The 13,543-nt window shown below is 41.3% G+C and overlaps 1 long non-coding RNA gene across 1 annotated transcript; it reads right to left on the bottom strand.

The window, feature by feature from the left end:
* Positions 1-353: 353 nt before the first annotated feature.
* LOC124293254 lies at positions 354-11,949 on the bottom strand. Its single transcript, XR_006903168.1, has 3 exons — positions 11,936-11,949; positions 1,880-1,890; positions 354-478 (listed from the first exon to the last, which is right to left on the bottom strand). It is a non-coding gene; the product is annotated as an uncharacterized LOC124293254 (long non-coding RNA).
* Between the last annotated feature and the right edge of the window lie 1,594 nt (positions 11,950-13,543).

Raw genomic sequence — 13,543 nt, 5'->3', positions numbered from 1 at the left:
AAGTCTCGAATTATTCAATTGACTCAAATGAGAGTATTGAGGCTGAACCTGAGACAGAGGCTCGGAAAAATCAACGTCATTATTTACTCTGTTTCTACAAACTGGGGATTCAACTACTCCCCTAATAAAAGGCACAGACCTTGAGTCTCGAACATCCTGGATTCGTCCTGGATGTCGGATCTCTTGAACAACGGGAACAGGAACAGGCGAGGGAACAGGAGAGGGAACAGGAGTAGCGACTCTAGAACCTTGTGGTGTAACAGCCGGTCCTCCAGTGCCACTCATTTGATGAACGGATTGAAGGGCCGCCACAGTCGTCCGAAGAAGGTCTTGAAGATTAGTTTCTGAACGCTCTCGAGCCTCCCCTTCTCGCCTCCGTTGTTCCTGTTGCTCTTGAAGCAGCTGGATTAGTTGTTGCTGTTGTCGAGCAGCAGCTTCTTGTTGTTGTCTTGCCGCTTCTTGTTGTTGTGACAAGATCCTCAGCAGATCAAGCTGAGAGACCGCCTAAGGAGTTAAGAGAGGGTCCACTGAAGGTGATGAAATTTCTTCTGGAACCCTCGGATTTTCCATGAGAGAAGATTCTTCTCCGCCACTTTCCCTTCGACGTGAGCGTGTCATACGACTATTGCTCATAGTTAAAGTTCGCGCACTGAATTGACTCGATTAATGAGAACTCAAGATCCCACTTCTGAAACCAGTGTAACGTTCTTGACGTTACGTTAATAAAATATGGATCCGCGAGTTTAATTATCAAGCCAAAATCAAAGGCAAAAATAAAATGTTGTGAAAAAGCTTTAATAGCGTAATATGTGTTTCTCGTTTAAAGTCTGAAACAAGACTGTTTTTACAATAATGTTGGTTGACGCAGCAACCTTATTCTTTTTAAAGACATAAGAGGTTTATAAACGTCTTTTATCTATGCTGACTACTAGATCATTAAAGAGGGGGCAAAACGGGTGATTTCACCCTTTGTAACACTACTCCCCCCCGAGGAAAAGAGTCGTCCCGACTCGGGAAAGATAAAACAATTATAAAAGTATTCTAGTAGTCAGTGCTCAAAGGTGAGTTGGAGCTGTGGCTCTAAAAATTTAAGAACTCCCTTTTTTACTATCTGGCATTTGCCCACAGTCTCAAGGTAAACCACAGAAAACCTTGAGCAGATAGTTGAGCGTTAAATAATTGCAAAAATTTATGTGCCTTGTTTTTATAAAGGTAAGTGTTATTAAGTGTTATGTATCTTCATGAAGGATTGTCCGAACGAAACAGGTTAGGGTGGAAACATCGAGGCAGGAACCGAAAATTCCGGAACCAAACAGGATAAAGGCAGATTCCTTTTTGAAAATTCACACAGGAAACAGGGAAATAGATGGGTAGAAACAGCACACCCTAGAGTTTTGGAAGGACAAATGTGAGTGATGGTATAACTAATCAAATTCACTAAGTGAATTTGGGAAAATGCACGAATAAAATAAATTGAATATGTATTCAAAAGAAAAGAAACGATCTTATCTGAATCATTTCCGTGTATTTCTTCAAAAAGACCACCAGTCATCTTCAGGAATCGGGGAAAGATTGGATGGGAAAAGGCTGTGTCAAGTAACCTGAAAAAGTACTCACAAAAACTGACACTTAAGGTTGATAAAATGTGAAAATCAAGCAATCGCTCATCGACCTCGAAAAATAATCGTGGCTCTTTTCACATTAATAAAAGAAACCAAAGCCTGTCCGATACAAAACTCGATTCCAGAGAAGAAGTTTCTAGAAAGAAACAACCGAAGAAAACAAATCTCAAATTGATTACCAACGCAGAAATAACAAATCATTATAAGAAAAGTAGTCATTGAAGACAGTTCTTTTCCGACTCTAAAAAAATGGATACAAAAGAGCACACTTTCATAAATGCGGCAATGTTGGCAAATGTATTCCTTCACGAAAATCCAGGAGAACTCAGCGAAATAGAAAGTTCAAATTATTTTAACTCTCTGTGGAGAGAAATGTCCTGCGGTCAACTAAACGCAGTTTCTGAAAAAGGAAAAAGCGGCTACCTATGCCAAAGCTGCTTTGACTCACAGTGAGTACATCATATCGAGTGACACAAATAAATTATGAGAAAATAATTTTTGTTTCAATCATTTCTTTTTAGCTCTAAACCCGAATTTCTTCTACACGAAGTCTCCCTTCATTCAACCTTCCTTAAAGAAAAAGCGCTACGTCGTTTATGCAAACAAAGTCTTTATGACATAGTGAAAAAGGCGGAAGGATGCGAGGGATGTGACAATGTAAAAGAAGAATTGAAGAAAATCTTAAATATTGCTCGTCATTTCCCTTTAATGTAATTTAATTTCAAAAATTAAGTTTTAGTTATTATAGTTTTTTGTTAACCAAATTTTTTTTTTTTTTTAAGAATAAAATTCTTTCAGTATTAAATTCGAAGGTTTAACTTTGTCCGTGTGTCATTGCAAGACAGAAACTAGAATAAACTTGGTCGGCTGTGGATTCTGCATTGATAACCAAAACAGGAGCCGACAAAGAAGAAAAGGTTTGTTTTACTAGCAAATCTTCATGAACCTCATGAATAGTTCTGAGTAGCTCTGAAGAAATACTCGATTCTTCCTCACGAGAACGGGAACTAACTCGAGCAAAAGAAGTTTCTGGGGAAACTCGCAAATAAACAATCAAATCTACTTTGAGCTCAGACGAGCGAATGAGAAGATCAAAATTTTTTGTCAATAAATGAGATTCGAAGTCGCGAAAATTACCTAACCTTCGTCGAGCTTCTACAAAACAATTGCTACTGAATATCGATCTTTCCATCACCTTTACAGGTAATGAAGTCGTCTGCAGATGACTATCTAACACAACCATTTGAGCGAAATGCTGAAAATAATAGCAATAACGATCTGGGTCTTGATACATCAAATCTAGAAGATTAATTCCAGCTACATCTCGATATTCCTCAAGAGGTTCTAAAAGTGTACAGACCTGGCGATCTGCTAAAAACCTCTTGGTGAAAGTTGTTTTTCCGCATCCGATATTTCCTTCAATAATAATCGTAAGCGGTCGAGTTTTACTCAAATGAATTCCGAAAGGTAAATTCTTCTCCCAATCGATGACCGACTGTAAAGAAGGCCAAATCGATCACAGTCGTCAAGGGTGTTCGTTTGAAGATCTAACCTTGAAGGATGTTCCTGGTCTTGAAGACACTGTTCCAGGTTGATCTTCTTCAAATGGAGCAAGACGATCCAAGTGAACCACTTCCTGACGCGAATGAGGAGATCTTCGGATTCTATAAACAACATCATTTATCCGGTTAACCACTAAGTAAGGGCCTTCCCAATTTCTTTGTAGCTTTGGACATCGTCCCTTCTGCCTTCGGGGTTGAAAGAGCCAGACAGAATCTCCAGGATTGAATTTTGAATTTCTGGCTCGAATATCATAACGAGTTTTTAATTTATCTGAAGCCATAGAAATTCTATTCCTAGCAAAGTGATGAATTTCTTCTAAATGTTGTTGTAATAAAAAGGAATAATCTGTTTGATGCTGTCTTTGCGCAGAAACAGGGCCTTTCTCTAAATCTGACGGAAGTCGAAGATTTCTTCCAGTAAGCATGAGGGCTGGCGTCTGCTTCGTCGTCTCATGAATCGCAGATCTGTAAGATAAGAGGAAGAAAGGGATCCAGGAGTCCCAGTCTCTCTGATTCTGTTCTACGAAGGACGACAAATATTGGAGCAAAGTTCGATTCAGACGCTCTATCATGCCGTCAGATTGCGGATGCAAAGGAGTTGTACGAGTTTTTCTAACCCCTAAAATCTGAGTAACCTCTTTCATTAAGGTTGACTCAAAATTTCGGCCTTGATCAGTATGAAGTTCTAGAGGAACTCTGTGTCTACAAATAAACTCTTTAACGAATGCCTGTGCTACAGTTGAGGCTTCTTGATCAGCGAGAGGAACCACTTCAGGCCACTTAGTAAAATAATCAGCAATAACCAAAGCATATTTATTTCCAGAATGGGTTATCGGAAGAGGTCCGAGAATGTCCATCGCTATTCTTTCAAATGGAGCTCCCACGTTGTAAATTTGAAGAGAGCTTTGTCCCTTCGCTCGAGGTCCTTTCTTTGCCGTGCAGATTCGACATCTTCGACACCAATCTTCGACGTCCATCCGGCAACGGGGCCAAAAGTAGAAGTTGCGAATTCTGCCCAGAGTTTTATTTGACGCGAAGTGTCCGCCTGCAGGAGAATCATGATAAAGAGCAAGAATCTCTGGAACTCGTGACCTGGGAACCAAAAGTTGCCACCTGATTTCTTTCAAGTCTGCAGATTCCCATTTTCGGTATAAAATTCCATCAATTAAAAGAATAGAGTCCCATTGAGCCTAATAAATTTTCAAATCTGGCTCGGTTAAAGATATATCCTGCCAGTCCGGGCGAGTTTCTGCTTCTTTCCAAGACTTCACTTGATTCAAAGTGTCGTCCTCTTGTTGTGATTTTCTCCATTCCTCCTGGTTATTTTCGAAAGAAATCTTCCGTATTATAAGAGAGGGGTCACGATTTTTCTCTAATCGTGCACACTGTTTACACTCTGGCATTTCCTCGCAGGGTCTTCGAGAGAGAGCATCGGCGTTTCCATGATGAATTCCTGCTCGATGACGAATATCAAAATCGTACTGACCGAGCCTCTCTGACCATCTAGCCACCTGACCTTCAGGAGATTTGAACGAAAGTAGCCACCTAACAGAAGCATGATCTGTACGTATCAAAAATCTCCTACCGTACAGATAATGGTGAAAATGTACTACGGTCTTAACGACAGCTAAAAGCTCTCTACGAGTGACACAATAATTCCTCTCGGTTTTACTCAAAACTCTGCTGAAATAGCTCATCACTCTCTCTTGACCTCCCTGAATTTGTGACAGAGACCCGCCTATTCCTGAAAGAGATGCATCCGTATCTAAAATAAAAGGAATTTCGACCTCTGGATAAGCTAAAATCGGCGAAGAAATAAGATTTTCCTTTAATTTCTTGAAAGCCTCTTCGCATTCCGGGGTTCAGTCAAAAGGAATCTTGATGCCGGTCAAATGATGGGGAGGTTTAGCTATATTAGCGAAACCTTTTACAAATCTTCTGTAATACGTACAAAGGCCTAAAAAGCTTTGAATTTGTTCTTTATTCTGAGGTGTCGGCCAAGAAGAAACCTTCTCTATTTTGGATGGGTCGGTCTTCACACCTTGTGCTGAAACGATATGTCCGAGGAAGCCTACTTCTTTCTGGAACAGATGGCATTTTTTCGGGCTCATTTTCAGACCTGCTTGCTTCAGCCTAGCGAAAACTTGTCTGAGATTTTGAACTTCTTCAAAGTTCTTGCCAAAAACGATTATATCGTCTAAATAAACGAGGCATATTTTGCCAGTGAGCCCATGGAGAACAGCCTCCATCATTCGTTCAAAGGTAGCCAAGGCATTACTCAAACCAAACGGCATAACCTTGAACTGCCATAATCCTCCTAAGCCCGTAACAAAAGCTGTTTTTTTTTTATCTAGAGGATCCATTTCGACCTGCCAGTATCCGCTCTGAAGATCTATGGTGCTGAACCAAGTTGCACCAGCTATCAGGTCGAGTGTCTCGTCGATTCTGTGTAGAGGGTAAGAATCTTTCTTCGTTATATCGTTCAGCTTCCTGTAATCGATACAAAATCTTTTGGATCCGTCCTTTTTGTTAACAAGGACGATTGGTGAGGCCCAGGGACTAGACGATGGTTCAATCACATCGTTCTTTAGCATGTCTTCCACAAGCTTCTTCACCTCTTCTCGGGCGTTGAGAGCGAGTCTTCGTGGAGCTTGTTTTATTGGCGAACTCTCTCCGACGTCGATCTTGTGCTTGATAGAAGTACATCGGCCCTTATCACCACTATCTTTGGCGAAAGAATCTATAAATTCTAGCAAAAGAGATTTAAACGATTCTACCTGAACTGAATTTAACGAAATCGAAGATTTCTCAACAAGGCTCTGTAAATGTAAAGGAAAATGTTGTTGCAAATCTTCCTTTGAAAGTTCTATTTCCCGAATTCTAGGAGGAGTCCAGTAAATTCCATTTCTATTTGTACAAAGAGTTATTTCGCGATTGTTTGAAGCTAGTGAATTTCTCTTAGTCGAGATAACACAGTTATGAGCTGTAAGAAAGTCTATTCCCAAAATACCTTCATCCTCTATATCTGCTATAAAAACCTTATGTGGAGAGTCGATACACCCAAAAAGGTTAATTTGGACAGTAGCCTGTCTCAAAACCAGGGTCGTCTCTCCAGTGGCTGTTCGCAGAGAAAAAGAGGGAACAATCTGGTCATCGGATTTAAAGAGATCCGATCGAACTACGGTTACTTCCGCGCCCGTGTCTATTACCCATAGACAATCGACGCCATTAACAGTACCACGCGCGTAAAGACCAGACTGTCGTAGACTTCTAATTAAAAACTGTTCTCTAAGAGGGCTTTCACTTCCAACAATCTGCGATGATTTTCGCCCTGACAAATCATCTGAAATTAGTTTTTTGGGTGAGTTCCTGTTGAAGAACTCGATTGAGGATTTGCTTTCCCTATTTCTATATTTTTCTTACGCCAATTATAAGAGTTTGGATTCGAGCCTTGTATCGGTTTTCCACTAATTTTTTTAATTAGAAAACAATGATTGACGTCGTGGCATGTTTTTTTACGAAATATACAAGTCAAGCCGGTTTGACTTGTCATGACCGCGTTCTTATTTACACGCTTGTTTTGCTGGTTTTGAAAAGAACCTCGATTTCTTAGTTTAAAATTACTATTGTTATTTTTATTTCTATAATCTTGAGGTTTTGGCTCCTCCGAGTGTTCAAAACTTCGTCTTTCTGAGGTGTTTTCGGACACCTCAATCCGACGAAGCTTGTTCAGCCCAAAATATTGTTTCCTCATTGCCTCCACCTCGAGGGCTTTGGCCGTTGCCTCCCGCAGAGAAGTGAGGCCCGACGTTCCAACGGCCATTTTAATCTCTGGATCATTGATTGCATTTAAGAAAGCTTGTGTTGCTAATAAATTACGAGACGGCTCGTGATCTGGCAAAGCTATACGAGAAAGCCGTTCAATATCTTGACTAAGAGACGCGAGGTCTTCGTCTCGTCCTTGTCTTCGTGTCTGTAATTGTGCTGTGTACAGTTTCGTCAAGTGGTCATTTCCATATCTCAATTTGAGTGCAGAACTAAATTTCTCATAATCGGAAATTTCTTCCTCAGACAATGCCGTTAAAACATTCAAAGCCGGCGTTCGAAGACAAGAGGCAAGACTGTGGGCCCTCATGGCGGAGTCCCACTGGTTATGTTTAGCTATCGTATTAAACTGACGTTCATAATCTGCCCATGGAATCTTTCCATCAAAAATTGGCGGTTTTAAAGGATAAAAAGGTTTCTCATTAATCTGAGAAGCAACCTCAGGAAATCTTGAATTATTTAATTGATTAAAATGAGAATATCGAGGCCGAACCTGAGTCAGAGACTCGGAAAAACCAACCTCATTATTTACTCTTGTTCTACTGATTGGAGATTCATCTACTCCCCTAATAAAAGGCACAGACCTTGATTCAGGAACATCCTGGGATCGTCCTGGATGTTGGACCTCCTGAACAGTAGGAACGGGAACAGGAGAGGGAACAGGAGAGGGAACAGGAGAGGGAAGCGGAGTAACAACTCTGGAACCTTGCGGTGTAACAGCTGGTTCTCCTGAGCCATTCACCTGATGAACAGCCTGAAGAGCTGCCACAGTTGCCCGAAGTAGTTCATGTAGACTAGTCTCGGAACGTTCTTGAGCTTCTCGTTGCTCTTGAAGCAACTGGACAAGTTGTTGTTGTTGTTGAGTAGCCGTATCCAGAAGCTGCCGTTGATATCGTTCGGCGGCTTCTTGTTGTTGGCTCATAATCTTTAGTAGGTCGATTTGTGAGACTGAGACCATCGTAGGGACAGGTAAAGAGTCCACTGAAGGTGTACAAATTGTCTCGGGAACTCGCGGATTTTCGGTGATGGAATGTTCTTCTCCGCCACTTTCCCGACGACGAGAGCGCGTCAAACGACTGCTACTCATAATTAAAGTTCGCGCACTGAATTGACTCGATTAATAAGAACTCAAGATCCCGCTTCTGACACCAATGTAACGTTTTGGACGTTACGTTAATAAAATATGGATCCGCGAGTTTACTTATTATCAAATCAAAAGAAATCAAGAGCGTGAATAAAATATCGTGAAAAATGCTTTTAATGCAAGATATATGTTTCTTATTTAACGTCTGAAACAAGACTGTTTTTACAATAATGTCGGTTGGCGCAGCAACCTTATTCTTCTTAAAGACATAAGAGGTTTATAAACGTCTTTTATCTATGCTGACTACTAGATCATTAAAGAGGGGGCAAAACGGGTGATTTCACCCTTTGTAACAATATGTTATTAGTTTCACATTCTATACCGATTCTTAATAATGAAAGAAAATCTGTCATTTGTTAATGTTGCTTTAAACCGAAATAAAAAATGTAGTTCTCTAAATCTAATTTCAATGACCAATATAATTATTCCTTAATTATTTATATTTTTTTGATAAGCAGATACATCTCCATTTTCCATTTCTGTTTTGCACGTATAGACGCAAAGTTTCTGAAAATATATTTTTTTACATTATTACTGAACTATTCATTTATCTCATAATTAATACATACCTCTGATTTCACTTCGTACGGCGGATTATGTACTTTCGCCTGTGGTATTACTTTCCCACGGACGATTCGTTCTCCACTAGCTTCATCATGAATTTCAACGACCTCCTGAACATGATGGCTTTGGAATAGTTTATACCCTATAAATGTTTAATTAATTGATCATTGTAATGTTAGTAATACGATAATCCTAAAAATAAATACGTAGTAAAAATTAAAATGAATTTGAAAGAATATCTCATATGTTTCGTGCATTTACTTACCTTTCGACAAATTTTCCGCGAAAGAATTCTGCATGGATATTCTGAAATCCACATTTGATGATAGTGTGGCTCATAATATCACTTTTAATTTCGTATTGCACTCAATAAAACAATAATTTAAAACGTGCCGTGATTTATATGTGAATCATATGTTTACGGGTATGAAAACAACGTCCTCGAGTTGCCGCCATTAACCGACAGATAGCGTTACCGTCGTTTCGCCATGATATACAAGAGGCGGATATCTTGTGTAACGTGGCATTTCGGTTAGGCCTGCCCATTACAGGGTGCTCCCTGAACCCTGGGCGGAATCCAGGAATAAGGGTTTCGGAAATCGGGCCGCGAAATAATCATAGAGAACTCCAGAACTGGAGTCACGCACCCGGGCTTCGACAGGGACGAAATAGCGAATTACGAACAAGATATTGCAGGCTTTTGTTTTTATTTTTTTTTTTAGTACACCGGCTACCAGCCAGCGACCAACTCCGACGCCAAAGATATTTCGAGGCAGGGCAACACCGCGGAGATCTCGCGGGAAGGATACCGAGGCTGCGGAGGGGGAGACAACGCAGATCCCTGCAGCGCGGGAATCCAAGGCGGAAGCGATTCCCGCTGGCGGCCGGCGCGCCGCAGCCTCCCCGCTCACCGCGCCTTCGCCCAACCGAGGCAACCGCGAGAGACCAGCTAGCGACGAGGGAGCACCACCCCGGCCAACCCTAGGACCCCGTAGATCTGCGCGGAAGACGACATCGCGATCTAGCCTTAAGTTCTGCGCCGCGTAGCGACGACAGGTGCGCGTCAAGTTGCGCAATCCCCGAAATCAATGACAGATCGATTGTTGCGCATTCTTAGGGTGATGACGTCACGAAGGATTAGCGTGACGAGATCGGCGTTGCGGCCGATCAGCCATCTGAGGTCACTCTAGTTCTGGCGACGGATTAGGGAGGTCTTGTGGCGTTTGATGATTAAGGGTTTTGTGAGTCGTGCGGAAGAGTCAGGTTGTATTGCGAACATGATGGCCGCCAAGGATCACGAGGGAGTTGGCGACTTCGTATCCTGGATGTGGAGAGGTAAACGCTGCTAATAGTCTTGCGAGAGAATTTCAAGAGATAATAAATAAAGGCTTGCCGAGGAACGGACAGCCATTGAGGATTTGCGTTAACGAAAGTACTCGAAATTCTTTAGCCGATAAATCTGCTTGGTGACCGTAGCCTGAGTTGTGCGTCCTCACGTGGAGCCACGGTTGAGTGACCGAGAAGGTCGAGTAGAGTCCCGTGTTTGAGTCGCGGCAAGACTACTGTAATTTGAGTGCAACCAAATTCCGTTGCACGGGGTCACGTCAAATCAATACGATAAATTATCCTTTCTCGTGTAGGTCGCGAGTCGTCGAAAGGGGAGCGTTCGAATTCGCGAAACGCGTCCCGACGTCGCGGAGAAAGTTGAGTTCGGGTGCGTGTCAATAAGAGTCTTCTTTTGTAGAGGATAGTCGCGGGTGACGCGACGAACCTCTGTTCCATTCGGACTTTGGTATTATCAGTTAGTAATAAGTTGGCGATCAGCGCCCGTAGGCATAAGCAATTTTATTTCTTTTTGTTTTTTTTTTGTTTGACTTATTACCAATCGCGGACAGCGTCGGCCGAGAAGTCGGTTCCGTTTCCGTCGAGGAGTTTATTATTAAGTTGGCGATTAGCGCCATTCTGTAGAGGACGATCGCGGGCAGCGTGTCGGGTCCTATTTTGTTTTTGGTTTTTGTAAATTAGCGGTTATGATTAAGACAGCGACTAGCGCACGTAGGCCGTAGAGGTCTTCTAGATTTATTCAACTTTTTTTTGTATTATGGGTAGCTGGAAATGTATTATCTAATTTCATTATTGCTTGGTGAAATAACGTGTTGGCGTACGTGTGACGTATCTCTCTCTAAACAAAAATTACCCCTCCCCTCTCCGCGGTACTGAGCTATCGAGTATATGGTCGCGGTATTTCGCATTACCGATTTCGAGGCGTGTTGATCACGCCAGGCGCCCAACAAATTTCGCTATATTGTTTCATGTCCAGGGTACATCGTGGACGCCGATTTATTGTGCACGCGGTAAGTTCTCGGTCATTTTCTCCGAGTGACCGAGGAGCGGGAAAAATCCACGTCACCACTCACGTTCTTCGTCTGTTTTTCGCAGGCTGGCCATCCCATATTCAATTTTAAACTGCGAAAGGTCGAAAATTGAAAAAAGTCCTTAAAGCTCATCACATTAGGTGTGATCACCCATAAAAATTTCGATGGAATCAAAAACTCAGATTATTATTCATGGACGATTTGACAGAGAATGTCCCATACATAAAACGAAAATATAATCGTCGTCGTCGTCGATGCAATTATTTTTCGGCCTTTTGCAGTTTAAAATCAAATGTGGGATGGCCAGCCAGCGAGAAACAGACGAAGAACGTGAGTGGTGTCGAGTCGGCGGTGACCGAGTGTTGACTTTCAAGATATTCTCTCAGTATGTATTTTATTATCCCGAACAACTTTTATTTGAAACGTTTTTCGTTTAAGTTTTCGACCCTTTTTTCGGGCGGTAAGGGCGGGTTGAGGAACAAAATTTCATTGGGGTTACTTTTCATATCCAACCACCTAGCGTCAGTCAAAAATGCAGATTCTACGCAAAAAATTTCTCACTATCGACACATTTTACTGGACTATAGTATTTAGTCATGAATTAGCTAACTGCTGTTTCGGGTAATTTCCTTTGTAATATTTTTCACTTTACTGCAACGAGTTATGCTATAGATCTCTTGAAAACTCGAAGATTATTCGACGATTTCTGTAACTTATTATTATTTGCATAATCAATAAATATTTGAAATAATATGTATACGTGCCAACCTCTCCTTGGACAAACATATCCTAATCTCATCAACCATGCTAAATTCATACGGGCTTCCAGTTATATTCCTCGACCGTCTGAACTTCAGAACGTTCAAGTACAAGCGGCCCAACGGAATGCAAAGTGGGGGGCCATAGCACGCGAAGGGCATAGACTTAAGTCCCGCCCACCCTTCCCCTTGGCCGCGTGGTTTGAGTCGCGCGGGAAGCCAAAGTTCCCGCGCGAGCTCGCTAGGCAACGTCCTCAATTAGCAACTTTAAGACACTTTTGCCTTCAACTGACTCATTTTTCTCCGCTGATTTGACAGTATTCGCTATTTCGTTTTGTATTTCACTTTGAACTATAAGCAAGTACGTACTGGTCCCCTCATTACGCGACTCAGCCTTCTCAGAACACTGTCGCTGGAACAATACATCCTCTGACTTTATCCGCGTTCCATTCACGGTCACGGTACACTCATCGAAATTTATAACCATCCATTTTTTCTAAGCCAATCGTATCCCAGAATACACTCCGTTGGCAAATATGGTATTATTAAAAAGGTGTACGAAAACCGCTCCTTTCCTATCACGAAGTACATGAATTCTTGCTTCTTTACGTGAGTGCATTTCTTCCCGATAGCTGGTACAATAAAAGTATTATTAACTGGTAGTTCTTGAAATGTTGTCCCTCGTTTAAGCTCATTATAAATTGTTTCTGACTAACAGGTGATCTGGCTTTCCATGTTCGTCAACGCGAATATTGTGCGATCGCCAGTTTGGATTTTTACCCGCGGGGTTGACTCTACTTTATCTCGCTCCTGTCCCCCTGGTGAATTGTTTCCATAGTAGAGGACCTATATCTTGATAGGTCCTCTACAAAATCGAAAAATGCATGGCACGCAACGGGACCTCGTTGAAGCATGCCCAGTTCTAGTTTAAGGGGGGAGAAGGTTTGGACTTTCGAAAAATCGATTTTTTTTGTCTTATCTTATTGCTAAACATTTGAAGAATATATTCCCAAAATTTTAAGTCGATCTGAGCAAAACTCTTGAAGTTATTGTCTAGTTAGTCTCCTGCTCTTTAACACTACAGCTCTGACAGCAGGTATACCGCTTATTGATTTCTATCGTTCTGGTCCATTATCCTGTTTCGAGAATATTTTATTTAGTAAAGACAGATAAGTGAAGCCGTAAAGACATATTTTATATTTGTATGTATACTATACATTGTACAATATTTTAAAACGAGAGACGAGCGTCAGTTTGTCGTTGCACGTTCGATCGTGCGCTTGTGATTTTTTCGCAAAACTATTTTTTCAAAGTCCGTGTTCACTGCCATTTAAAAACTACTTGACCGATTCATTTCAAACTTGGTACACATTTTCTACATATAAAATACCTCCCCCCAACGTTTAGTTAAAATTGTCTGTGTAAAATAGCAGTTTACATTTGAGATGGCCACCAATAATTTTTAAATGAAAAAAAAATAATCATAGAACGTTGGGGGGAGGATTCAATGATACTTTGACTAAATTTTAATGGTTTTTGATTTCAGATAATTTCCGACCGAGATATAATGAACACCGCAAATTTTTTTTTTTTCTAAGACGTTCTGAGGCAAGCTCTGTCACCGGCTTGTTTTTCAATATTTCCGCATGAAATAATTACAGAATATTGTTAAAAGTATACTTAATAATGTAAA

This window comes from Neodiprion lecontei, chromosome 3, assembly GCF_021901455.1.
Source record: "Neodiprion lecontei isolate iyNeoLeco1 chromosome 3, iyNeoLeco1.1, whole genome shotgun sequence".
In the NCBI taxonomy this organism is placed as follows: Eukaryota; Metazoa; Arthropoda; class Insecta; order Hymenoptera; family Diprionidae; genus Neodiprion; species Neodiprion lecontei.
This window is presented reverse-complemented; position numbering and strand designations above follow the sequence as displayed.